Genomic DNA, 26023 nt, shown 5'->3' with positions numbered 1-26023 from the left:
CTGCTCCCTAGTCATCTCCTCCTGCTCCCTAGTCCTCCTGCTCCCTAGTCATCTCCTCCTGCTCCCTAGTCATCTCCTCCTGCTCCCTAGTCCTCCTGCTCCCTAGTTATGTCCTGCTGCCTAGTCGTGTCCTCCTGCTCCCTAGTCATGTCCTCCTGCTCCCTAGTCATGTCCTCCTGCTCCCTAGTCGTCTCCTCCTGCTCCCTAGTCATGTCCTCCTGCTCCCTAGTCCTCCTGCTCCCTAGTCATGTCTTCCTGCTCCCTAGTCGTCTCCTCCTGCTCCCTAGTCATGTCCTCCTGCTCCCTAGTCGTCTCCTCCTGCTCCCTAGTCGTGTCCTCCTGCTCCCTAGTCATGTCCTCCTGCTCCCTAGTCATGTCCTCCTGCTCCCTAGTCATCTCCTCCTGCTCCCTAGTCATCCTGCTCCTGCTCCCTAGTCGTCTCCTCCTGCTCCCTAGTCGTCTCATCCTGCTCCCTAGTCGTGTCCTGCGGCTCCCTAGTCGTGTCCTGCTCCCTAGTGGTGTCCTGCTGCTCCCTAGTCATGTCCTCCTAGTCGTGTCCTCCTAGTTGTCTCCTCATGGTTCCTAGTCGTCTCCTCCTGCTCCCTAGTCATGTCATCCTGCTCCCTAGTCGTCTCCTCCTGCTCCCTAGTCATGTCCTCCTGCTCCCTAGTCGTCTCATCCTGCTCCCTAGTCGTCTCCTCCTGCTCCCTAGTCGTGTCCTCCTGCTCCCTAGTCGTGTCCTGCTGCTCCCTAGCCGTGTCCTGCTGCTCCCTAGTCGTGTCCTCCTGCTCCCTAGTCGTGTCCTGCTGCTCCCTAGTCGTGTCCTGCTGTTCCCTAGTCATCTCCTCCTGATCCCTAGTCATGTCCTCCTGCTCCCTAGTCATCTCCTCCTGCTCCCTAGTCGTCTCCTCCTGCTCCCTAGTCGTGTCCTGCTGCTCCCTAGTCGTGTCCTCCTAGTCGTGTCCTCCTAGTCGTCTCATCATGGTTCCTAGTCATGTCCTCCTGCTCCCTAGTCATGTCTTCCTGCTCCCTAGTCGTCTCATCCTGCTCCCTAGTCATGTCATCCTGCTCCCTAGTCATGTCCTCCTGCTCCCTAGTCATGTCTTCCTGCTCCCTAGTCATGTCCTCCTGCTCCCTAGTCATCCTGCTCCTGCTCCCTAGTCGTCGTCTCCTCCTGCTCCCTAGTCGTCTCATCCTGCTCCCTAGTCGTCTCATCCTGCTCCCTAGTCATGTCCTCCTGCTCCCTAGTCATCCTGCTCCTGCTCCCTAGTCGTCGTCTCCTCCTGCTCTCTAGTCGTCTCCTCCTGCTCCCTAGTCGTCTCCTCCTGCTCCCTAGTCATGTCCTCCTGCTCCCTAGTCATCCTGCTCCTGCTCCCTAGTCGTCGTCTCCTCCTGCTCCCTAGTCGTCTCCTCCTGCTCCCTAGTCGTCTCCTCCTGCTCCCTAGTCGTGTCCTGCTGCTCCCTAGTCGTGTCCTGCTGCTCCCTAGTCGTGTCCTGCTGCTCCCTAGTCATGTCCTCCTGCTCCCTAGTCGTGTCCTGCTGCTCCCTAGTCGTGTCCTGCTGTTCCCTAGTCATCTCCTCCTGCTCCCTAGTCATGTCCTCCTGCTCCCTAGTCATCTCCTCATGCTCCCTAGTCGTCTCCTCCTGCTCCCTAGTCATGTCCTCCTGCTCCCTAGTCATGTCCTCCTGCTCCCTAGTCGTCTCCTCCTGCTCCCTAGTCATGTCCTCCTGTTCCCTAGTCATCTCCTCCTGCTCCCTAGTCCTCCTGCTCCCTAGTTATCTCCTCTGCTCCCTAGTCCTCCTGCTCCCTAGTTATCTCCTCCTGCTCCCTAGTCGTCTCCTCCTGCTCCCTAGTCATGTCCTCCTGCTCCCTAGTCATGTCCTCCTGCTCCCTAGTCATGTCCTCCTGCTCCCTAGTCATGTCCTCCTGCTCCCTAGTCATCTCCTCCTGCTCCCTAGTCCTCCTGCTCCCTAGTCGTCTCCTCCTGCTCCCTAGTCATCTCCTCCTGTTCCCTAGTCGTCTCCTCCTGCTCCCTAGTAATGTCCTCCTGCTCCCTAGTCCTCCTGCTCCCTAGTCGTCTCCTTCTGCTCCCTAGTCATCTCCTCCTGTTCCCTAGTCGTCTCCTCCTGCTCCCTAGTAATGTCCTCCTGCTCCCTAGTCGTCTCCTCCTGCTCCCTAGTCATGTCCTCCTGTTCCCTAGTCATCTCCTCCTGCTCCCTAGTCCTCCTGTTCCCTAGTCATCTCCTCCTGCTCCCTAGTCCTCCTGCTCCCTAGTTATCTCCTCCTGCTCCCTAGTCGTCTCCTCCTGCTCCCTAGTCATGTCCTCCTACTCCCTAGTCATGTCCTCCTGCTCCCTAGTCGTCTCCTCCTGCTCCCTAGTCATGTCCTCCTGCTCCCTAGTCATGTCCTCCTGCTCCCTAGTCCTCCTGCTCCATAGTCATGTCCTCCTGCTCCCTAGTCATGTCTTCCTGCTCCCTAGTCGTCTCCTCCTGCTCCCTAGTCATGTCCTCCTGCTCCCTAGTCCTCCTGCTCCCTAGTCATGTCCTCATGCTCCCTAGTCCTCCTGCTCCCTAGTCGTCTCCTCCTGCCCCTAGTCATGTCTTCCTGCTCCCTAGTCGTCTCCTCCTGCTCCCTAGTCATGTCCTCCTGCTCCCTAGTCCTCCTGCTCCCTAGTCATGTCCTCCTGCTCCCTAGTCATGTCCTCCTGCTCCCTAGTCATGTCATCCTGCTCCCTAGTCGTGTCCTCCTGCTCCCTAGTCGTGTCCTGCTGCTCCCTAGTTGTGTCCTGTTGCTCCCTAGTCGTGTCCTCCTGCTCCCTAGTCGTGTCCTGCTGCTCCCTAGTCGTGTCCTGCTGTTCCCTAGTCATCTCCTCCTGCTCCCTAGTCATGTCCTCCTGCTCCCTAGTCATCTCCTCCTGCTCCCTAGTCGTCTCCTCCTGCTCCCTAGTCGTGTCCTGCTGCTCCCTAGTCGTGTCCTCCTAGTCGTGTCCTCCTAGTTGTCTCATCATGGTTCCTAGTCATGTCCTCCTGCTCCCTAGTCATGTCTTCCTGCTCCCTAGTCGTCTCATCCTGCTCCCTAGTCATGTCATCCTGCTCCCTAGTCATGTCCTCCTGCTCCCTAGTCATGTCTTCCTGCTCCCTAGTCATGTCCTCCTGCTCCCTAGTCATCCTGCTCCTGCTCCCTAGTCGTCGTCTCCTCCTGCTCCCTAGTCGTCTCCTCCTGCTCCCTAGTCATGTCCTCCTGCTCCCTAGTCATCCTGCTCCTGCTCCCTAGTCGTCGTCTCCTCCTGCTCCCTAGTCGTCTCCTCCTGCTCCCTAGTCATGTCCTCCTGCTCCCTAGTCATGTCCTCCTGCTCCCTAGTCATCCTGCTCCTGCTCCCTAGTCGTCGTCTCCTCCTGCTCCCTAGTCGTCTCATCCTGCTCCCTAGTCGTGTCCTGCTGCTCCCTAGTCGTGTCCTGCTCCCTAGTGGTGTCCTGCTGCTCCCTAGTCGTGTCCTCCTAGTCGTGTCCTCCTAGTTGTCTCCTCATGGTTCCTAGTCGTCTCCTCCTGCTCCCTAGTCATGTCCTCCTGCTCCCTAGTCGTCGCATCCTACTCCCTAGTCGTCTCCTCCTGCTCCCTAGTCGTGTCCTCCTGCTCCCTAGTCATGTCCTGCTGCTCCCTAGTCGTGTCCTGCTGCTCCCTAGTCATGTCCTCCTGCTCCCTAGTCGTGTCCTGCTGCTCCCTAGTCGTGTCCTGCTGTTCCCTAGTCATCTCCTCCTGCTCCCTAGTCATCTCCTCATGCTCCCTAGTCGTCTCCTCCTGCTCCCTAGTCGTGTCCTGCTGCTCCCTAGTCGTGTCCTCCTAGTCGTGTCCTCCTAGTTGTCTCATCATGGTTCCTAGTCATGTCCTCCTGCTCCCTAGTCATGTCTTCCTGCTCCCTAGTCGTCTCATCCTGCTCCCTAGTCATGTCATCCTGCTCCCTAGTCATGTCCTCCTGCTCCCTAGTCATGTCTTCCTGCTCCCTAGTCGTCTCATCCTGCTCCCTAGTCATGTCATCCTGCTCCCTAGTCATGTCATCCTGCTCCCTAGTCATGTCCTCCTGCTCCCTAGTCCTCCTGCTCCCTAGTCCTCCTGCTCCCTAGTCCTCCTGCTCCCTAGTCATGTCCTCCTGCTCCCTAGTCCTCCTGCTCCCTAGTCGTCTCCTCCTGCTCCCTAGTCATCTCCTCCTGTTCCCTAGTTGTCTCCTCCTGCTCCCTAGTCGTCTCCTCCTGCTCCCTAGTCATGTCCTCCTGCTCCCTAGTCATGTCCTCCTGCTCCCTAGTCGTCTCCTCCTGCTCCCTAGTCATGTCCTCCTGTTCCCTAGTCATCTCCTCCTGCTCCCTAGTCTTCCTGCTCCCTAGTCATCTCCTCCTGCTCCCTAGTCCTCCTGCTCCCTAGTCGTCTCCTGCTGCTCCCTAGTCATGTCCTCCTGCTCCCTAGTCATGTCCTCCTGCTCCCTAGTCATGTCCTCCTGCTCCCTAGTCATGTCCTCCTGCTCCCTAGTCATCTCCTCCTGCTCCCTAGTCCTCCTGCTCCCTAGTCGTCTCCTCCTGCTCCCTAGTCATCTCCTCCTTTCCCTAGTCGTCTCCTCCTGCTCCCTAGTAATGTCCTCCTGCTCCCTAGTCCTCCTGCTCCCTAGTCGTCTCCTTCTGCTCCCTAGTCATCTCCTCCTGTTCCCTAGTCGTCTCCTCCTGCTCCCTAGTCGTCTCCTCCTGCTCCCTAGTAATGTCCTCCTGCTCCCTAGTCGTCTCCTCCTGCTCCCTAGTCATGTCCTCCTGTTCCCTAGTCATCTCCTCCTGCTCCCTAGTCCTCCTGTTCCCTAGTCATCTCCTCCTGCTCCCTAGTCCTCCTGCTCCCTAGTTATCTCCTCCTGCTCCCTAGTCGTCTCCTCCTGCTCCCTAGTCATGTCCTCCTACTCCCTAGTCATGTCCTCCTGCTCCCTAGTCGTCTCCTCCTGCTCCCTAGTCATGTCCTCCTGCTCCCTAGTCATGTCCTCCTGCTCCCTAGTCCTCCTGCTCCATAGTCATGTCCTCCTACTCCCTAGTCATGTCTTCCTGCTCCCTAGTCGTCTCCTCCTGCTCCCTAGTCATGTCCTCCTGCTCCCTAGTCCTCCTGCTCCCTAGTCATGTCCTCATGCTCCCTAGTCCTCCTGCTCCCTAGTCGTCTCCTCCTGCCCCTAGTCATGTCTTCCTGCTCCCTAGTCGTCTCCTCCTGCTCCCTAGTCATGTCCTCCTGCTCCCTAGTCCTCCTGCTCCCTAGTCATGTCCTCCTGCTCCCTAGTCATGTCCTCCTGCTCCCTAATCATGTCCTCCTGCTCCCTAGTCATGTCCTCCTGCTCCCTAGTCATCTCATCCTGCTCCCTAGTCATGACATCCTGCTCCCTAGTCTTCCTGCTCCCTAGTCATCTCCTCCTGATCCCTAGTCCTCCTGCTCCCTAGTTATCTCCTCCTGCTCCCTAGTCGTCTCCTCCTGCTCCCTAGTCATGTCCTCCTGCTCCCTAGTCATGTCCTCCTGCTCCCTAGTCATGTCCTCCTGCTCCCTAGTCATCTCCTCCTGCTCCCTAGTCCTCCTGCTCCCTAGTCGTCTCCTCCTGCTCCCTAGTCATCTCCTCCTGTTCCCTAGTCGTCTCCTCCTGCTCCCTAGTAATGTCCTCCTGCTCCCTAGTCGTCTCCTCCTGCTCCCTAGTCATGTCCTCCTGCTCCCTAGTCATGTCCTCCTGTTCCCTAGTCGTCTCCTCCTGCTCCCTAGTCATGTCCTCCTGCTCCCTAGTCCTCCTGCTCCCTAGTCATGTCCTCCTGCTCCCTAGTCATGTCCTCCTGCTCCCTAGTCGTCTCCTCCTGCTCCCTAGTCATGTCCTCTTGCTCCCTAGTCATGTCCTCCTGCTCCCTAGTCGTCTCCTCCTGCTCCCTAGTCATGTCCTCCTGCTCCCTAGTCATGTCCTCCTGCTCCCTAGTCATGTCCTCCTGCTCCCTAGTCATGTCCTCCTGCTCCCTAGTCATGTCCTCCTGCTCCCTAGTCCTCCTGCTCCCTAGTCCTCCTGCTCCCTAGTCCTCCTGCTCCCTAGTCATGTCCTCCTGCTCCCTAGTCCTCCTGCTTCCTAGTCATCTCCTCCTGCTCCCTAGTCATGTCCTCCTGCTCCCTAGTCCTCCTGCTCCCTAGCCGTCTCCTCCTGCTCCCTAGTCATCTCCTCCTGTTCCCTAGTCGTCTCCTCCTGCTCCCTAGTCATGTCCTCCTGCTCCCTAGTCCTCCTGCTCCCTAGTCGTCTCCTCCTGCTCCCTAGTCATGTCCTCCTGCTCCCTAGTCATGTCCTTCTGCTCCCTAGTCATGTCCTCCTGCTCCTTAGTCATCTCCTCCTGTTCCCTAGTCATGTCCTCCTGCTCCCTAGTCATGTCCTCCTGCTCCCTAGTCCTCCTGCTCCCTAGTCCTCCTGCTCCCTAGTCCTCCTGCTCCCTAGTCATGTCCTCCTGCTCCCTAGTCCTCCTGCTCCCTAGTCGTCTCCTCCTGCTCCCTAGTCATCTCCTCCTGTTCCCTAGTTGTCTCCTCCTGCTCCCTAGTCGTCTCCTCCTGCTCCCTAGTCATGTCCTCCTGCTCCCTAGTCATGTCCTCCTGCTCCCTAGTCGTCTCCTCCTGCTCCCTAGTCATGTCCTCCTGTTCCCTAGTCATCTCCTCCTGCTCCCTAGTCTTCCTGCTCCCTAGTCATCTCCTCCTGCTCCCTAGTCCTCCTGCTCCCTAGTTATCTCCTCTGCTCCCTAGTCCTCCTGCTCCCTAGTTATCTCCTCCTGCTCCCTAGTCGTCTCCTCCTGCTCCCTAGTCATGTCCTCCTGCTCCCTAGTCATGTCCTCCTGCTCCCTAGTCATGTCCTCCTGCTCCCTAGTCATGTCCTCCTGCTCCCTAGTCATCTCCTCCTGCTCCCTAGTCTTCCTGCTCCCTAGTCGTCTCCTCCTGCTCCCTAGTCATCTCCTCCTGTTCCCTAGTCATCTCCTCCTGTTCCCTAGTAATGTCATCCTGCTCCCTAGTCCTCCTGCTCCCTAGTCGTCTCCTTCTGCTCCCTAGTCATCTCCTCCTGTTCCCTAGTCGACTCCTCCTGCTCCCTAGTCGTCTCCTCCTGCTCCCTAGTAATGTCCTCCTGCTCCCTAGTCGTCTCCTCCTGCTCCCTAGTCATGTCCTCCTGTTCCCTTGTCATCTCCTCCTGCTCCCTAGTCCTCCTGTTCCCTAGTCATCTCCTCCTGCTCCCTAGTCCTCCTGCTCCCTAGTTATCTCCTCCTGCTCCCTAGTCGTCTCCTCCTGCTCCCTAGTCATGTCCTCCTACTCCCTAGTCATGTCCTCCTGCTCCCTAGTCGTCTCCTCCTGCTCCCTAGTCATGTCCTCCTGCTCCCTAGTCATGTCCTCCTGCTCCCTAGTCCTCCTGCTCCATAGTCATGTCCTCCTGCTCCCTAGTCATGTCTTCCTGCTCCCTAGTCGTCTCCTCCTGCTCCCTAGTCATGTCCTCCTGCTCCCTAGTCCTCCTGCTCCCTAGTCATGTCCTCCTGCTCCCTAGTCGTCTCCTCCTGCTCCCTAGTCATGTCCTCCTGCTCCCTAGTCATGTCCTTCTGCTCCTTAGTCATGTCTTCCTGCTCCTTAGTCATCTCCTCCTGTTCCCTAGTCATGTCCTCCTGCTCCCTAGTCATGTCCTCCTGCTCCCTAGTCCTCCTGCTCCCTAGTCATATCCTCCTGCTCCCTAGTCATGTCCTCCTGATCCCTAGTCATGTCATCCTGCTCCCTAGTCATGTCCTCCTGCTCCCTAGTCCTCCTGCTCCCTAGTCATATCCTCCTGCTCCCTAGTCATGTCCTCCTGCTCCCTAGTTCTCCTGCTCCCTAGTCATATCCTCCTGCTCCCTAGTCATGTCCTCCTGCTCCCTAGTCGTCTCCTCCTGCTCCCTAGTCATGTCCTCCTGCTCCCTAGTCATCTCCTCCTGCTCCCTAGTCCTCCTGCTCCCTAGTCATGTCTTCCTGCTCCCTAGTCATCTCCTCCTGCTCCCTAGTCATGTCCTTCTGCTCCCTAGTCGTCTCCTCCTGCTCCCTAGTCATGTCCTCCTGCTCCCTAGTCATGTCCTCCTGCTCCCTAGTCATGTCCTCCTGCTCCCTAGTCATCTCCTCCTGCTCCCTAGTCATCCTGCTCCTGCTCCCTAGTCGTCGTCTCCTCCTGCTCCCTAGTCGTCTCCTCCTGCTCCCTAGTCGTCTCCTCCTGCTCCCTAGTCATCCTGCTCTTGCTCCCTAGTCGTCTCCTCCTCCTGCTCCCTAGTCGTCGTCTCCTCCTGCTCCCTAGTCGTCTCCTCCTGCTCCCTAGTCATGTCCTCCTGCTGCCTAACCGTCTCCTCCTGCTCCCTAGTCGTCTCCTCCTGCTCCCTAGTCGTCTCCTCCTCCTGCTCCCTAGTTGTCGTCTCCTCCTGCTCCCTAGTCGTCTACTCCTGCTCCCTAGTCATGTCCTCCTGCTGCCTAGTCGTCTCCTCCTGCTCCCTAGTCGTATCCTCCTGCTCCCTAGTCATGTCCTCCTGCTCCCTAGTCGTCTCATCCTGCTCCCTAGTCGTCTCATCCTGCTCCCTAGTCGTGTCCTGCTGCTCCCTAGTCGTGTCCTGCTCCCTAGTCGTCTCCTCCTGCTCCCTAGTCATGTCCTCTTGCTCCCTAGTCATGTCCTCCTGCTCCCTAGTCGTCTCCTCCTGCTCCCTAGTCATGTCCTCCTGCTCCCTAGTCATGTCTTCCTGCTCCCTAGTCATGTCCTCCTGCTCCCTAGTCATGTCCTCCTGCTCCCTAGTCATGTCCTCCTGCTCCCTAGTCATGTCCTCCTGCTCCCTAGTCCTCCTGCTCCCTAGTCCTCCTGCTCCCTAGTCCTCCTGCTCCCTAGTCATGTCCTCCTGCTCCCTAGTCCTCCTGCTTCCTAGTCATCTCCTCCTGCTCCCTAGTCATGTCCTCCTGCTCCCTAGTCCTCCTGCTCCCTAGCCGTCTCCTCCTGCTCCCTAGTCATCTCCTCCTGTTCCCTAGTCGTCTCCTCCTGCTCCCTAGTCATGTCCTCCTGCTCCCTAGTCCTCCTGCTCCCTAGTCGTCTCCTCCTGCTCCCTAGTCATGTCCTCCTGCTCCCTAGTCATGTCCTTCTGCTCCCTAGTCATGTCCTCCTGCTCCTTAGTCATCTCCTCCTGTTCCCTAGTCATGTCCTCCTGCTCCCTAGTCATGTCCTCCTGCTCCCTAGTCCTCCTGCTCCCTAGTCCTCCTGCTCCCTAGTCCTCCTGCTCCCTAGTCATGTCCTCCTGCTCCCTAGTCCTCCTGCTCCCTAGTCGTCTCCTCCTGCTCCCTAGTCATCTCCTCCTGTTCCCTAGTTGTCTCCTCCTGCTCCCTAGTCGTCTCCTCCTGCTCCCTAGTCATGTCCTCCTGCTCCCTAGTCATGTCCTCCTGCTCCCTAGTCGTCTCCTCCTGCTCCCTAGTCATGTCCTCCTGTTCCCTAGTCATCTCCTCCTGCTCCCTAGTCTTCCTGCTCCCTAGTCATCTCCTCCTGCTCCCTAGTCCTCCTGCTCCCTAGTTATCTCCTCTGCTCCCTAGTCCTCCTGCTCCCTAGTTATCTCCTCCTGCTCCCTAGTCGTCTCCTCCTGCTCCCTAGTCATGTCCTCCTGCTCCCTAGTCATGTCCTCCTGTTCCCTAGTCATCTCCTCCTGCTCCCTAGTCCTCCTGCTCCCTAGTCATCTCCTTCTGCTCCCTAGTCCTCCTGCTCCCTAGTCATCTCCTCCTGCTCCCTAGTCATCTCCTCCTGCTCCCTAGTCCTCCTGCTCCCTAGTTATGTCCTGCTGCCTAGTCGTGTCCTCCTGCTCCCTAGTCATGTCCTCCTGCTCCCTAGTCATGTCCTCCTGCTCCCTAGTCGTCTCCTCCTGCTCCCTAGTCATGTCCTCCTGCTCCCTAGTCATCTCCTCCTGCTCCCTAGTCCTCCTGCTCCCTAGTCATGTCTTCCTGCTCCCTAGTCGTCTCCTCCTGCTCCCTAGTCATGTCATCCTGCTCCCTAGTCGTCTCCTCCTGCTCCCTAGTCATGTCCTCCTGCTCCCTAGTCATGTCCTCCTGCTCCCTAGTCATGTCCTCCTGCTCCCTAGTCATGTCCTCCTGCTCCCTAGTCGTCTCCTCCTGCTCCCTAGTAATGTCCTCCTGCTCCCTAGTCGTCTCCTCCTGCTCCCTAGTCATGTCCTCCTGCTCCCTAGTCATGTCCTCCTGTTCCCTAGTCGTCTCCTCCTGCTCCCTAGTCATGTCCTCCTGCTCCCTAGTCCTCCTGCTCCCTAGTCATGTCCTCCTGCTCCCTAGTCATGTCCTCCTGCTCCCTAGTCATGTCCTCCTGCTCCCTAGTCGTCTCCTCCTGCTCCCTAGTCATGTCCTCTTGCTCCCTAGTCATGTCCTCCTGCTCCCTAGTCATCTCCTCCTGCTCCCTAGTCATGTCCTCCTGCTCCCTAGTCATGTCTTCCTGCTCCCTAGTCATGTCCTCCTGCTCCCTAGTCATGTCCTCCTGCTCCCTAGTCATGTCCTCCTGCTCCCTAGTCATGTCCTCCTGCTCCCTAGTCCTCCTGCTCCCTAGTCCTCCTGCTCCCTAGTCCTCCTGCTCCCTAGTCATGTCCTCCTGCTCCCTAGTCCTCCTGCTTCCTAGTCATCTCCTCCTGCTCCCTAGTCATGTCCTCCTGCTCCCTAGTCCTCCTGCTCCCTAGCCGTCTCCTCCTGCTCCCTAGTCATCTCCTCCTGTTCCCTAGTCGTCTCCTCCTGCTCCCTAGTCATGTCCTCCTGCTCCCTAGTCCTCCTGCTCCCTAGTCGTCTCCTCCTGCTCCCTAGTCATGTCCTCCTGCTCCCTAGTCATGTCCTTCTGCTCCCTAGTCATGTCCTCCTGCTCCTTAGTCATCTCCTCCTGTTCCCTAGTCATGTCCTCCTGCTCCCTAGTCATGTCCTCCTGCTCCCTAGTCCTCCTGCTCCCTAGTCCTCCTGCTCCCTAGTCCTCCTGCTCCCTAGTCATGTCCTCCTGCTCCCTAGTCCTCCTGCTCCCTAGTCGTCTCCTCCTGCTCCCTAGTCATCTCCTCCTGTTCCCTAGTTGTCTCCTCCTGCTCCCTAGTCGTCTCCTCCTGCTCCCTAGTCATGTCCTCCTGCTCCCTAGTCATGTCCTCCTGCTCCCTAGTCGTCTCCTCCTGCTCCCTAGTCATGTCCTCCTGTTCCCTAGTCATCTCCTCCTGCTCCCTAGTCTTCCTGCTCCCTAGTCATCTCCTCCTGCTCCCTAGTCCTCCTGCTCCCTAGTTATCTCCTCTGCTCCCTAGTCCTCCTGCTCCCTAGTTATCTCCTCCTGCTCCCTAGTCGTCTCCTCCTGCTCCCTAGTCATGTCCTCCTGCTCCCTAGTCATGTCCTCCTGCTCCCTAGTCATCTCCTCCTGCTCCCTAGTCTTCCTGCTCCCTAGTCGTCTCCTCCTGCTCCCTAGTCATCTCCTCCTGTTCCCTAGTCGTCTCCTCCTGCTCCCTAGTAATGTCATCCTGCTCCCTAGTCCTCCTGCTCCCTAGTCGTCTCCTTCTGCTCCCTAGTCATCTCCTCCTGTTCCCTAGTCATCTCCTCCTGCTCCCTAGTCATGTCATCCTGCTCCCTAGTCCTCCTGCTCCCTAGTCGTCTCCTCCTGCTCCCTAGTCATGTCTTCCTGCTCCCTAGTCGTCTCCTCCTGCTCCCTAGTCATGTCCTCCTGCTCCCTAGTCCTCCTGCTCCCTAGTCGTCTCATCCTGCTCCCTAGTCGTGTCCTGCTGCTCCCTAGTCGTGTCCTGCTCCCTAGTGGTGTCCTGCTGCTCCCTAGTCGTGTCCTCCTAGTCGTGTCCTCCTAGTTGTCTCCTCATGGTTCCTAGTCGTCTCCTCCTGCTCCCTAGTCATGTCCTCCTGCTCCCTAGTCGTCGCATCCTGCTCCCTAGTCATGTCATTCTGCTCCCTAGTCGTCTCCTCCTGCTCCCTAGTCGTCTCCTCCTGCTCCCTAGTCGTGTCCTCCTGCTCCCTAGTCATGTCCTGCTGCTCCCTAGTCGTGTCCTGCTGCTCCCTAGTCATGTCCTCCTGCTCCCTAGTCGTGTCCTGCTGCTCCCTAGTCATGTCCTGCTGTTCCCTAGTCATCTCCTCCTGCTCCCTAGTCATGTCCTCCTGCTCCCTAGTCATCTCCTCATGCTCCCTAGTCGTCTCCTCCTGCTCCCTAGTCGTGTCCTGCTGCTCCCTAGTCGTGTCCTCCTAGTCGTGTCCTCCTAGTTGTCTCATCATGGTTCCTAGTCATGTCCTCCTGCTCCCTAGTCATGTCTTCCTGCTCCCTAGTCGTCTCATCCTGCTCCCTAGTCATGTCATCCTGCTCCCTAGTCATGTCATCCTGCTCCCTAGTCATGTCCTCCTGCTCCCTAGTCATGTCTTCCTGCTCCCTAGTCGTCTCATCCTGCTCCCTAGTCATGTCATCCTGCTCCCTAGTCATGTCATCCTGCTCCCTAGTCATGTCCTCCTGCTCCCTAGTCCTCCTGCTCCCTAGTCCTCCTGCTCCCTAGTCCTCCTGCTCCCTAGTCATGTCCTCCTGCTCCCTAGTCCTCCTGCTCCCTAGTCGTCTCCTCCTGCTCCCTAGTCATCTCCTCCTGTTCCCTAGTTGTCTCCTCCTGCTCCCTAGTCGTCTCCTCCTGCTCCCTAGTCATGTCCTCCTGCTCCCTAGTCATGTCCTCCTGCTCCCTAGTCGTCTCCTCCTGCTCCCTAGTCATGTCCTCCTGTTCCCTAGTCATCTCCTCCTGCTCCCTAGTCTTCCTGCTCCCTAGTCATCTCCTCCTGCTCCCTAGTCCTCCTGCTCCCTAGTTATCTCCTCTGCTCCCTAGTCCTCCTGCTCCCTAGTTATCTCCTCCTGCTCCCTAGTCGTCTCCTCCTGCTCCCTAGTCATGTCCTCCTGCTCCCTAGTCATGTCCTCCTGCTCCCTAGTCATGTCCTCCTGCTCCCTAGTCATCTCCTCCTGCTCCCTAGTCATCTCCTCCTGCTCCCTAGTCCTCCTGCTCCCTAGTCGTCTCCTCCTGCTCCCTAGTCATCTCCTCCTTTCCCTAGTCGTCTCCTCCTGCTCCCTAGTAATGTCCTCCTGCTCCCTAGTCCTCCTGCTCCCTAGTCGTCTCCTTCTGCTCCCTAGTCATCTCCTCCTGTTCCCTAGTCGTCTCCTCCTGCTCCCTAGTCGTCTCCTCCTGCTCCCTAGTAATGTCCTCCTGCTCCCTAGTCGTCTCCTCCTGCTCCCTAGTCATGTCCTCATGTTCCCTAGTCATCTCCTCCTGCTCCCTAGTCCTCCTGTTCCCTAGTCATCTCCTCCTGCTCCCTAGTCCTCCTGCTCCCTAGTTATCTCCTCCTGCTCCCTAGTCGTCTCCTCCTGCTCCCTAGTCATGTCCTCCTACTCCCTAGTCATGTCCTCCTGCTCCCTAGTCGTCTCCTCCTGCTCCCTAGTCATGTCCTCCTGCTCCCTAGTCATGTCCTCCTGCTCCCTAGTCCTCCTGCTCCATAGTCATGTCCTCCTGCTCCCTAGTCATGTCTTCCTGCTCCCTAGTCGTCTCCTCCTGCTCCCTAGTCATGTCCTCCTGCTCCCTAGTCCTCCTGCTCCCTAGTCATGTCCTCATGCTCCCTAGTCCTCCTGCTCCCTAGTCGTCTCCTCCTGCCCCTAGTCATGTCTTCCTGCTCCCTAGTCGTCTCCTCCTGCTCCCTAGTCATGTCCTCCTGCTCCCTAGTCCTCCTGCTCCCTAGTCATGTCCTCCTGCTCCCTAGTCATGTCCTCCTGCTCCCTAATCATGTCCTCCTGCTCCCTAGTCATGTCCTCCTGCTCCCTAGTCATCTCATCCTGCTCCCTAGTCATGACATCCTGCTCCCTAGTCTTCCTGCTCCCTAGTCATCTCCTCCTGCTCCCTAGTCCTCCTGCTCCCTAGTTATCTCCTCCTGCTCCCTAGTCGTCTCCTCCTGCTCCCTAGTCATGTCATCCTGCTCCCTAGTCATGTCCTCCTGCTCCCTAGTCATGTCCTCCTGCTCCCTAGTCATCTCCTCCTGCTCCCTAGTCCTCCTGCTCCCTAGTCGTCTCCTCCTGCTCCCTAGTCATCTCCTCCTGTTCCCTAGTCATCTCCTCCTGCTCCCTAGTCGTCTCCTCCTGCTCCCTAGTAATGTCCTCCTGCTCCCTAGTCGTCTCCTCCTGCTCCCTAGTCATGTCCTCCTGCTCCCTAGTCATGTCCTCCTGTTCCCTAGTCGTCTCCTCCTGCTCCCTAGTCATGTCCTCCTGCTCCCTAGTCCTCCTGCTCCCTAGTCATGTCCTCCTGCTCCCTAGTTATGTCCTCCTGCTCCCTAGTCATGTCCTCCTGCTCCCTAGTCGTCTCCTCCTGCTCCCTAGTCATGTCCTCTTGCTCCCTAGTCATGTCCTCCTGCTCCCTAGTCGACTCCTCCTGCTCCCTAGTCATGTCCTCCTGCTCCCTAGTCATGTCTTCCTGCTCCCTAGTCATGTCCTCCTGCTCCCTAGTCATGTCCTCCTGCTCCCTAGTCATGTCCTCCTGCTCCCTAGTCATGTCCTCCTGCTCCCTAGTCCTCCTGCTCCCTAGTCCTCCTGCTCCCTAGTCCTCCTGCTCCCTAGTCATGTCCTCCTGCTCCCTAGTCCTCCTGCTTCCTAGTCATCTCCTCCTGCTCCCTAGTCATGTCCTCCTGCTCCCTAGTCCTCCTGCTCCCTAGCCGTCTCCTCCTGCTCCCTAGTCATCTCCTCCTGTTCCCTAGTCGTCTCCTCCTGCTCCCTAGTCATGTCCTCCTGCTCCCTAGTCCTCCTGCTCCCTAGTCGTCTCCTCCTGCTCCCTAGTCATGTCCTCCTGCTCCCTAGTCATGTCCTTCTGCTCCCTAGTCATGTCCTCCTGCTCCTTAGTCATCTCCTCCTGTTCCCTAGTCATGTCCTCCTGCTCCCTAGTCATGTCCTCCTGCTCCCTAGTCCTCCTGCTCCCTAGTCCTCCTGCTCCCTAGTCCTCCTGCTCCCTAGTCATGTCCTCCTGCTCCCTAGTCCTCCTGCTCCCTAGTCGTCTCCTCCTGCTCCCTAGTCATCTCCTCCTGTTCCCTAGTTGTCTCCTCCTGCTCCCTAGTCGTCTCCTCCTGCTCCCTAGTCATGTCCTCCTGCTCCCTAGTCATGTCCTCCTGCTCCCTAGTCGTCTCCTCCTGCTCCCTAGTCATGTCCTCCTGTTCCCTAGTCATCTCCTCCTGCTCCCTAGTCTTCCTGCTCCCTAGTCATCTCCTCCTGCTCCCTAGTCCTCCTGCTCCCTAGTTATCTCCTCTGCTCCCTAGTCCTCCTGCTCCCTAGTTATCTCCTCCTGCTCCCTAGTCGTCTCCTCCTGCTCCCTAGTCATGTCCTCCTGCTCCCTAGTCATGTCCTCCTGCTCCCTAGTCATGTCCTCCTGCTCCCTAGTCATGTCCTCCTGCTCCCTAGTCATCTCCTCCTGCTCCCTAGTCGTCCTGCTCCCTAGTCGTCTCCTCCTGCTCCCTAGTCATATCCTCCTGTTCCCTAGTCGTCTCCTCCTGTTCCCTAGTAATGTCATCCTGCTCCCTAGTCCTCCTGCTCCCTAGTCGTCTCCTTCTGCTCCCTAGTCATCTCCTCCTGTTCCCTAGTCGACTCCTCCTGCTCCCTAGTCGTCTCCTCCTGCTCCCTAGTAATGTCCTCCTGCTCCCTAGTCGTCTCCTCCTGCTCCCTGGTCATGTCCTCCTGTTCCCTAGTCATCTCCTCCTGCTCCCTAGTCCTCCTGTTCCCTAGTCATCTCCTCCTGCTCCCTAGTCCTCCTGCTCCCTAGTTATCTCCTCCTGCTCCCTAGTCGTCTCCTCCTGCTCCCTAGTCATGTCCTCCTACTCCCTAGTCATGTCCTCCTGCTCCCTAGTCGTCTCCTCCTGCTCCCTAGTCATGTCCTCCTGCTCCCTAGTCATGTCCTCCTGCTCCCTAGTCCTCCTGCTCCATAGTCATGTCCTCCTGCTCCCTAGTCATGTCTTCCTGCTCCCTAGTCGTCTCCTCCTGCTCCCTAGTCATGTCCTCCTGCTCCCTAGTCCTCCTGCTCCCTAGTCATGTCCTCCTGCTCCCTAGTCTTCTCCTCCTGCTCCCTAGTCATGTCCTCCTGCTCCCTAGTCATGTCCTTCTGCTCCCTAGTCATGTCCTCCTGCTCCTTAGTCATCTCCTCCTGTTCCCTAGTCATGTCCTCCTGCTCCCTAGTCATGTCCTCCTGCTCCCTAGTCCTCCTGCTCCCTAGTCATATCCTCCTGCTCCCTAGTCATGTCCTCCTGATCCCTAGTCATGTCATCCTGCTCCCTAGTCATGTCTTCCTGCTCCCTAGTCATCTCCTCCTGCTCCCTAGTCATGTCCTCCTGCTCCCTAGTCCTCCTGCTCCCTAGTCATGTCCTCCTGCTCCCTAGTCATGTCCTTCTGCTCCCTAGTCATGTCCTCCTGCTCCTTAGTCATCTCCTCCTGTTCCCTAGTCATGTCCTCCTGCTCCCTAGTCATGTCCTCCTGCTCCCTAGTCCTCCTGCTCCCTAGTCCTCCTGCTCCCTAGTCCTCCTGCTCCCTAGTCATGTCCTCCTGCTCCCTAGTCCTCCTGCTCCCTAGTCGTCTCCTCCTGCTCCCTAGTCATCTCCTCCTGTTCCCTAGTTGTCTCCTCCTGCTCCCTAGTCGTCTTCTCCTGCTCCCTAGTCATGTCCTCCTGCTCCCTAGTCATGTCCTCCTGCTCCCTAGTCGTCTCCTCCTGCTCCCTAGTCATGTCCTCCTGTTCCCTAGTCATCTCCTCCTGCTCCCTAGTCTTCCTGCTCCCTAGTCATCTCCTCCTGCTCCCTAGTCCTCCTGCTCCCTAGTTATCTCCTCTGCTCCCTAGTCCTCCTGCTCCCTAGTTATCTCCTCCTGCTCCCTAGTCGTCTCCTCCTGCTCCCTAGTCATGTCCTCCTGCTCCCTAGTCATGTCCTCCTGCTCCCTAGTCATGTCCTCCTGCTCCCTAGTCATGTCCTCCTGCTCCCTAGTCATCTCCTCCTGCTCCCTAGTCTTCCTGCTCCCTAGTCGTCTCCTCCTGCTCCCTAGTCATATCCTCCTGTTCCCTAGTCGTCTCCTCCTGTTCCCTAGTAATGTCATCCTGCTCCCTAGTCCTCCTGCTCCCTAGTCGTCTCCTTCTGCTCCCTAGTCATCTCCTCCTGTTCCCTAGTCGACTCCTCCTGCTCCCTAGTCGTCTCCTCCTGCTCCCTAGTAATGTCCTCCTGCTCCCTAGTCGTCTCCTCCTGCTCCCTGGTCATGTCCTCCTGTTCCCTAGTCATCTCCTCCTGCTCCCTAGTCCTCCTGTTCCCTAGTCATCTCCTCCTGCTCCCTAGTCCTCCTGCTCCCTAGTTATCTCCTCCTGCTCCCTAGTCGTCTCCTCCTGCTCCCTAGTCATGTCCTCCTACTCCCTAGTCATGTCATCCTGCTCCCTAGTCGTCTCCTCCTGCTCCCTAGTCATGTCCTCCTGCTCCCTAGTCATGTCCTCCTGCTCCCTAGTCCTCCTGCTCCATAGTCATGTCCTCCTGCTCCCTAGTCATGTCTTCCTGCTCCCTAGTCGTCTCCTCCTGCTCCCTAGTCATGTCCTCCTGCTCCCTAGTCCTCCTGCTCCCTAGTCATGTCCTCCTGCTCCCTAGTCGTCTCCTCCTGCTCCCTAGTCATGTCCTCCTGCTCCCTAGTCATGTCCTTCTGCTCCCTAGTCATGTCCTCCTGCTCCTTAGTCATCTCCTCCTGTTCCCTAGTCATGTCCTCCTGCTCCCTAGTCATGTCCTCCTGCTCCCTAGTCCTCCTGCTCCCTAGTCATATCCTCCTGCTCCCTAGTCATGTCCTCCTGATCCCTAGTCATGTCATCCTGCTCCCTAGTCATGTCTTCCTGCTCCCTAGTCATCTCCTCCTGCTCCCTAGTCATGTCCTCCTGCTCCCTAGTCCTCCTGCTCCCTAGTCATGTCCTCCTGCTCCCTAGTCCTCCTGCTCCCTAGTTGTCTCCTCCTGCTCCCTAGTCATGTCTTCCTGCTCCCTATTCGTCTCCTCCTGCTCCCTAGTCATGTCCTCCTGCTCCCTAGTCCTACTGCTCCCTAGTCATGTCCTCCTGCTCCCTAGTCATGTCCTCCTGCTCCCTAGTCATGTCCTCCTGCTCCCTAGTCGTCTCCTCCTGCTCCCTAGTCATGTCCTCCTGCTCCCTAGTCATGTCCTCCTGCTCCCTAGTCATGTCCTCCTGCTCCCTAGTCATGTCATCCTGCTCCCTAGTCATTTCCTCCTGCTCCCTAGTCCTCCTGCTCCCTAGTCATGTCATCCTGCTCCCTAGTCATTTCCTCCTGCTCCCTAGTCCTCCTGCTCCCTAGTTATGTCCTGCTGCTCCCTAGTCGTGTCCTCCTGCTCCCTAGTCATGTCCTCCTGCTCCCTAGTCATGTCCTCCTGCTCCCTAGTCGTCTCCTCCTGCTCCCTAGTCATGTCCTCCTGCTCCCTAGTCATCTCCTCCTGCTCCCTAGTCCTCCTGTTCCCTAGTCATCTCCTCCTGCTCCCTAGTCCTCCTGCTCCCTAGTTATCTCCTCCTGCTCCCTAGTCGTCTCCTCCTGCTCCCTAGTCATGTCCTCCTACTCCCTAGTCATGTCCTCCTGCTCCCTAGTCGTCTCCTCCTGCTCCCTAGTCATGTCCTCCTGCTCCCTAGTCATGTCCTCCTGCTCCCTAGTCCTCCTGCTCCATAGTCATGTCCTCCTGCTCCCTAGTCATGTCTTCCTGCTCCCTAGTCGTCTCCTCCTGCTCCCTAGTCATGTCCTCCTGCTCCCTAGTCCTCCTGCTCCCTAGTCATGTCCTCCTGCTCCCTAGTCGTCTCCTCCTGCTCCCTAGTCATGTCCTCCTGCTCCCTAGTCATGTCCTTCTGCTCCCTAGTCATGTCCTCCTGCTCCTTAGTCATCTCCTCCTGTTCCCTAGTCATGTCCTCCTGCTCCCTAGTCATGTCCTCCTGCTCCCTAGTCCTCCTGCTCCCTAGTCATATCCTCCTGCTCCCTAGTCATGTCCTCCTGATCCCTAGTCATGTCATCCTGCTCCCTAGTCATGTCTTCCTGCTCCCTAGTCATCTCCTCCTGCTCCCTAGTCATGTCCTCCTGCTCCCTAGTCCTCCTGCTCCCTAGTCATGTCCTCCTGCTCCCTAGTCCTCCTGCTCCCTAGTTGTCTCCTCCTGCTCCCTAGTCATGTCTTCCTGCTCCCTATTCGTCTCCTCCTGCTCCCTAGTCATGTCCTCCTGCTCCCTAGTCCTACTGCTCCCTAGTCATGTCCTCCTGCTCCCTAGTCATGTCCTCCTGCTCCCTAGTCATGTCCTCCTGCTCCCTAGTCGTCTCCTCCTGCTCCCTAGTCATGTCCTCCTGCTCCCTAGTCATGTCCTCCTGCTCCCTAGTCATGTCCTCCTGCTCCCTAGTCATTTCCTCCTGCTCCCTAGTCCTCCTGCTCCCTAGTTATGTCCTGCTGCTCCCTAGTCGTGTCCTCCTGCTCCCTAGTCATGTCCTCCTGCTCCCTAGTCATGTCCTCCTGCTCCCTAGTCGTCTCCTCCTGCTCCCTAGTCATGTCCTCCTGCTCCCTAGTCATCTCCTCCTGCTCCCTAGTCCTCCTGCTCCCTAGTCATGTCTTCCTGCTCCCTAGTCATCTCCTCCTGCTCCCTAGTCATGTCCTTCTGCTCCCTAGTCGTCTCCTCCTGCTCCCTAGTCATGGCCTCCTGCTCCCTAGTCATGTCCTCCTGCTCCCTAGTCATGTCCTCCTGCTCCCTAGTCATCTCCTCCTGCTCCCTAGTCATCCTGCTCCTGCTCCCTAGTCGTCATCTCCTCCTGCTCCCTAGTCGTCTCCTCCTGCTCCCTAGTCGTCTCCTCCTGCTCCCTAGTCATCCTGCTCTTGCTCCCTAGTCGTCTCCTCCTCCTGCTCCCTAGTCGTCGTCTCCTCCTGCTCCCTAGTCGTCTCCTCCTGCTCCCTAGTCATGTCCTCCTGCTGCCTAGTCGTCTCCTCCTGCTCCCTAGTCGTCTCCTCCTGCTCCCTAGTCGTCTCCTCCTGCTCCCTAGTCGTCTCCTCCTCCTGCTCCCTAGTCGTCGTCTCCTCCTGCTCCCTAGTCGTCTCCTCCTGCTCCCTAGTCATGTCCTCCTGCTGCCTAGTCGTCTCCTCCTGCTCCCTAGTCGTATCCTCCTGCTCCCTAGTCATGTCCTCCTGCTCCCTAGTCGTCTCCTCCTGCTCCCTAGTCGTCTCATCCTGCTCCCTAGTCGTGTCCTGCTGCTCCCTAGTCGTGTCCTGCTCCCTAGTCGTGTCCTGCTGCTCCCTAGTCATGTCCTCCTGCTCCCTAGTCATGTCCTCCTGCTCCCTAGTCATGTCCTCCTGCTCCCTAGTCATGTCCTCCTGCTCCCTAGTCATCTCCTCCTGCTCCCTAGTCATCCTGCTCCTGCTCCCTAGTCGTCGTCTCCTCCTGCTCCCTATTCATCTCCTCCTGCTCCCTAGTCGTCTCCTCCTGCTCCCTAGTCATCCTGCTCTTGCTCCCTAGTCGTCTCCTCCTCCTGCTCCCTAGTCGCCGTCTCCTCCTGCTCCCTAGTCGTCTCCTCCTGCTCCCTAGTCATGTCCTCCTGCTGCCTAGTCGTCTCCTCCTGCTCCCTAGTCGTCTCCTCCTGCTCCCTAGTCATGTCCTCCTGCTCCCTAGTCGTCTCCTCCTGCTCCCTAGTTGTCTCATCCTGCTCCCTAGTCGTGTCCTGCTGCTCCCTAGTCGTGTCCTGCTCCCTAGTCGTGTCCTGCTGCTCCCTAGTCGTGTCCTCCTGCTCCCTAGTCATGTCCTCCTGTTCCCTAGTCATGTCCTCCTGCTCCCTAGTCGTCTCCTCCTGCTCCCTAGTCATGTCCTCCTGCTCCCTAGTCGTCTCCTCCTGCTCCCTAGTCATGTCCTCCTGCTCCCTAGTCATGTCCTCCTGCTCCCTAGTCGTCTCCTCCTGCTCCCTAGTCATGTCCTCCTGCTCCCTAGTCATGTCCTCCTGTTCCCTAGTCATCTCCTCCTACTCCCTAGTCTTCCTGCTCCCTAGTCATCTCCTCCTGCTCCCTAGTCCTCCTGCTCCCTAGTTATCTCCTCCTGCTCCCTAGTCCTCCTGCTCCCTAGTTATCTCCTCCTGCTCCCTAGTCGTCTCCTCCTGCTCCCTAGTCATGTCCTCCTGCTCCCTAGTCATGTCCTCCTGCTCCCTAGTCATGTCCTCCTGCTCCCTAGTCATCTCCTCCTGCTCCCTAGTCCTCCTGCTCCCTAGTCGTCTCCTCCTGTTCCCTAGTCGTCTCCTCCTGCTCCCTAGTCATGTCCTCCTGCTCCCTAGTCCTCCTGCTCCCTAGTCGTCTCCTTCTGCTCCCTAGTCATCTCCTCCTGTTCCCTAGTCGTCTCCTCCTGCTCCCTAGTCGTCTTCTCCTGCTCCCTAGTCATGTCCTCCTGCTCCCTAGTCATGTCCTCCTGCTCCCTAGTCGTCTCCTCCTGCTCCCTAGTCATGTCCTCCTGTTCCCTAGTCATCTCCTCCTGCTCCCTAGTCTTCCTGCTCCCTAGTCATCTCCTCCTGCTCCCTAGTCCTCCTGCTCCCTAGTTATCTCCTCTGCTCCCTAGTCCTCCTGCTCCCTAGTTATCTCCTCCTGCTCCCTAGTCGTCTCCTCCTGCTCCCTAGTCATGTCCTCCTGCTCCCTAGTCATGTCCTCCTGCTCCCTAGTCATGTCCTCCTGCTCCCTAGTCATGTCCTCCTGCTCCCTAGTCATCTCCTCCTGCTCCCTAGTCTTCCTGCTCCCTAGTCGTCTCCTCCTGCTCCCTAGTCATATCCTCCTGTTCCCTAGTCGTCTCCTCCTGTTCCCTAGTAATGTCATCCTGCTCCCTAGTCCTCCTGCTCCCTAGTCGTCTCCTTCTGCTCCCTAGTCATCTCCTCCTGTTCCCTAGTCGACTCCTCCTGCTCCCTAGTCGTCTCCTCCTGCTCCCTAGTAATGTCCTCCTGCTCCCTAGTCGTCTCCTCCTGCTCCCTGGTCATGTCCTCCTGTTCCCTAGTCATCTCCTCCTGCTCCCTAGTCCTCCTGTTCCCTAGTCATCTCCTCCTGCTCCCTAGTCCTCCTGCTCCCTAGTTATCTCCTCCTGCTCCCTAGTCGTCTCCTCCTGCTCCCTAGTCATGTCCTCCTACTCCCTAGTCATGTCATCCTGCTCCCTAGTCGTCTCCTCCTGCTCCCTAGTCATGTCCTCCTGCTCCCTAGTCATGTCCTCCTGCTCCCTAGTCCTCCTGCTCCATAGTCATGTCCTCCTGCTCCCTAGTCATGTCTTCCTGCTCCCTAGTCGTCTCCTCCTGCTCCCTAGTCATGTCCTCCTGCTCCCTAGTCCTCCTGCTCCCTAGTCATGTCCTCCTGCTCCCTAGTCGTCTCCTCCTGCTCCCTAGTCATGTCCTCCTGCTCCCTAGTCATGTCCTTCTGCTCCCTAGTCATGTCCTCCTGCTCCTTAGTCATCTCCTCCTGTTCCCTAGTCATGTCCTCCTGCTCCCTAGTCATGTCCTCCTGCTCCCTAGTCCTCCTGCTCCCTAGTCATATCCTCCTGCTCCCTAGTCATGTCCTCCTGATCCCTAGTCATGTCATCCTGCTCCCTAGTCATGTCTTCCTGCTCCCTAGTCATCTCCTCCTGCTCCCTAGTCATGTCCTCCTGCTCCCTAGTCCTCCTGCTCCCTAGTCATGTCCTCCTGCTCCCTAGTCCTCCTGCTCCCTAGTTGTCTCCTCCTGCTCCCTAGTCATGTCTTCCTGCTCCCTATTCGTCTCCTCCTGCTCCCTAGTCATGTCCTCCTGCTCCCTAGTCCTACTGCTCCCTAGTCATGTCCTCCTGCTCCCTAGTCATGTCCTCCTGCTCCCTAGTCATGTCCTCCTGCTCCCTAGTCGTCTCCTCCTGCTCCCTAGTCATGTCCTCCTGCTCCCTAGTCATGTCCTCCTGCTCCCTAGTCATGTCCTCCTGCTCCCTAGTCATGTCATCCTGCTCCCTAGTCATTTCCTCCTGCTCCCTAGTCCTCCTGCTCCCTAGTCATGTCATCCTGCTCCCTAGTCATTTCCTCCTGCTCCCTAGTCCTCCTGCTCCCTAGTTATGTCCTGCTGCTCCCTAGTCGTGTCCTCCTGCTCCCTAGTCATGTCCTCCTGCTCCCTAGTCATGTCCTCCTGCTCCCTAGTCGTCTCCTCCTGCTCCCTAGTCATGTCCTCCTGCTCCCTAGTCATCTCCTCCTGCTCCCTAGTCCTCCTGTTCCCTAGTCATCTCCTCCTGCTCCCTAGTCCTCCTGCTCCCTAGTTATCTCCTCCTGCTCCCTAGTCGTCTCCTCCTGCTCCCTAGTCATGTCCTCCTACTCCCTAGTCATGTCCTCCTGCTCCCTAGTCGTCTCCTCCTGCTCCCTAGTCATGTCCTCCTGCTCCCTAGTCATGTCCTCCTGCTCCCTAGTCCTCCTGCTCCATAGTCATGTCCTCCTGCTCCCTAGTCATGTCTTCCTGCTCCCTAGTCGTCTCCTCCTGCTCCCTAGTCATGTCCTCCTGCTCCCTAGTCCTCCTGCTCCCTAGTCATGTCCTCCTGCTCCCTAGTCGTCTCCTCCTGCTCCCTAGTCATGTCCTCCTGCTCCCTAGTCATGTCCTTCTGCTCCCTAGTCATGTCCTCCTGCTCCTTAGTCATCTCCTCCTGTTCCCTAGTCATGTCCTCCTGCTCCCTAGTCATGTCCTCCTGCTCCCTAGTCCTCCTGCTCCCTAGTCATATCCTCCTGCTCCCTAGTCATGTCCTCCTGATCCCTAGTCATGTCATCCTGCTCCCTAGTCATGTCTTCCTGCTCCCTAGTCATCTCCTCCTGCTCCCTAGTCATGTCCTCCTGCTCCCTAGTCCTCCTGCTCCCTAGTCATGTCCTCCTGCTCCCTAGTCCTCCTGCTCCCTAGTTGTCTCCTCCTGCTCCCTAGTCATGTCTTCCTGCTCCCTATTCGTCTCCTCCTGCTCCCTAGTCATGTCCTCCTGCTCCCTAGTCCTACTGCTCCCTAGTCATGTCCTCCTGCTCCCTAGTCATGTCCTCCTGCTCCCTAGTCATGTCCTCCTGCTCCCTAGTCGTCTCCTCCTGCTCCCTAGTCATGTCCTCCTGCTCCCTAGTCATGTCCTCCTGCTCCCTAGTCATGTCCTCCTGCTCCCTAGTCATTTCCTCCTGCTCCCTAGTCCTCCTGCTCCCTAGTTATGTCCTGCTGCTCCCTAGTCGTGTCCTCCTGCTCCCTAGTCATGTCCTCCTGCTCCCTAGTCATGTCCTCCTGCTCCCTAGTCGTCTCCTCCTGCTCCCTAGTCATGTCCTCCTGCTCCCTAGTCATCTCCTCCTGCTCCCTAGTCCTCCTGCTCCCTAGTCATGTCTTCCTGCTCCCTAGTCATCTCCTCCTGCTCCCTAGTCATGTCCTTCTGCTCCCTAGTCGTCTCCTCCTGCTCCCTAGTCATGTCCTCCTGCTCCCTAGTCATGTCCTCCTGCTCCCTAGTCATGTCCTCCTGCTCCCTAGTCATCTCCTCCTGCTCCCTAGTCATCCTGCTCCTGCTCCCTAGTCGTCATCTCCTCCTGCTCCCTAGTCGTCTCCTCCTGCTCCCTAGTCGTCTCCTCCTGCTCCCTAGTCATCCTGCTCTTGCTCCCTAGTCGTCTCCTCCTCCTGCTCCCTAGTCGTCGTCTCCTCCTGCTCCCTAGTCGTCTCCTCCTGCTCCCTAGTCATGTCCTCCTGCTGCCTAGTCGTCTCCTCCTGCTCCCTAGTCGTCTCCTCCTGCTCCCTAGTCGTCTCCTCCTGCTCCCTAGTCGTCTCCTCCTCCTGCTCCCTAGTCGTCGTCTCCTCCTGCTCCCTAGTCGTCTCCTCCTGCTCCCTAGTCATGTCCTCCTGCTGCCTAGTCGTCTCCTCCTGCTCCCTAGTCGTATCCTCCTGCTCCCTAGTCATGTCCTCCTGCTCCCTAGTCGTCTCCTCCTGCTCCCTAGTCGTCTCATCCTGCTCCCTAGTCGTGTCCTGCTGCTCCCTAGTCGTGTCCTGCTCCCTAGTCGTGTCCTGCTGCTCCCTAGTCATGTCCTCCTGCTCCCTAGTCATGTCCTCCTGCTCCCTAGTCATGTCCTCCTGCTCCCTAGTCATGTCCTCCTGCTCCCTAGTCATCTCCTCCTGCTCCCTAGTCATCCTGCTCCTGCTCCCTAGTCGTCGTCTCCTCCTGCTCCCTATTCATCTCCTCCTGCTCCCTAGTCGTCTCCTCCTGCTCCCTAGTCATCCTGCTCTTGCTCCCTAGTCGTCTCCTCCTCCTGCTCCCTAGTCGCCGTCTCCTCCTGCTCCCTAGTCGTCTCCTCCTGCTCCCTAGTCATGTCCTCCTGCTGCCTAGTCGTCTCCTCCTGCTCCCTAGTCGTCTCCTCCTGCTCCCTAGTCATGTCCTCCTGCTCCCTAGTCGTCTCCTCCTGCTCCCTAGTTGTCTCATCCTGCTCCCTAGTCGTGTCCTGCTGCTCCCTAGTCGTGTCCTGCTCCCTAGTCGTGTCCTGCTGCTCCCTAGTCGTGTCCTCCTGCTCCCTAGTCATGTCCTCCTGTTCCCTAGTCATGTCCTCCTGCTCCCTAGTCGTCTCTTCCTGCTCCCTAGTCATGTCCTCCTGCTCCCTAGTCGTCTCCTCCTGCTCCCTAGTCATGTCCTCCTGCTCCCTAGTCATGTCCTCCTGCTCCCTAGTCGTCTCCTCCTGCTCCCTAGTCATGTCCTCCTGCTCCCTAGTCATGTCCTCCTGTTCCCTAGTCATCTCCTCCTACTCCCTAGTCTTCCTGCTCCCTAGTCATCTCCTCCTGCTCCCTAGTCCTCCTGCTCCCTAGTTATCTCCTCCTGCTCCCTAGTCCTCCTGCTCCCTAGTTATCTCCTCCTGCTCCCTAGTCGTCTCCTCCTGCTCCCTAGTCATGTCCTCCTGCTCCCTAGTCATGTCCTCCTGCTCCCTAGTCATGTCCTCCTGCTCCCTAGTCATCTCCTCCTGCTCCCTAGTCCT

Source organism: Notolepis coatsorum, assembly GCF_963971535.1.
Source record: "Notolepis coatsorum genome assembly, chromosome: 4".
NCBI classification, from domain to species: domain Eukaryota; kingdom Metazoa; phylum Chordata; class Actinopteri; order Aulopiformes; family Paralepididae; genus Notolepis; species Notolepis coatsorum.
This window is presented reverse-complemented; position numbering follows the sequence as displayed.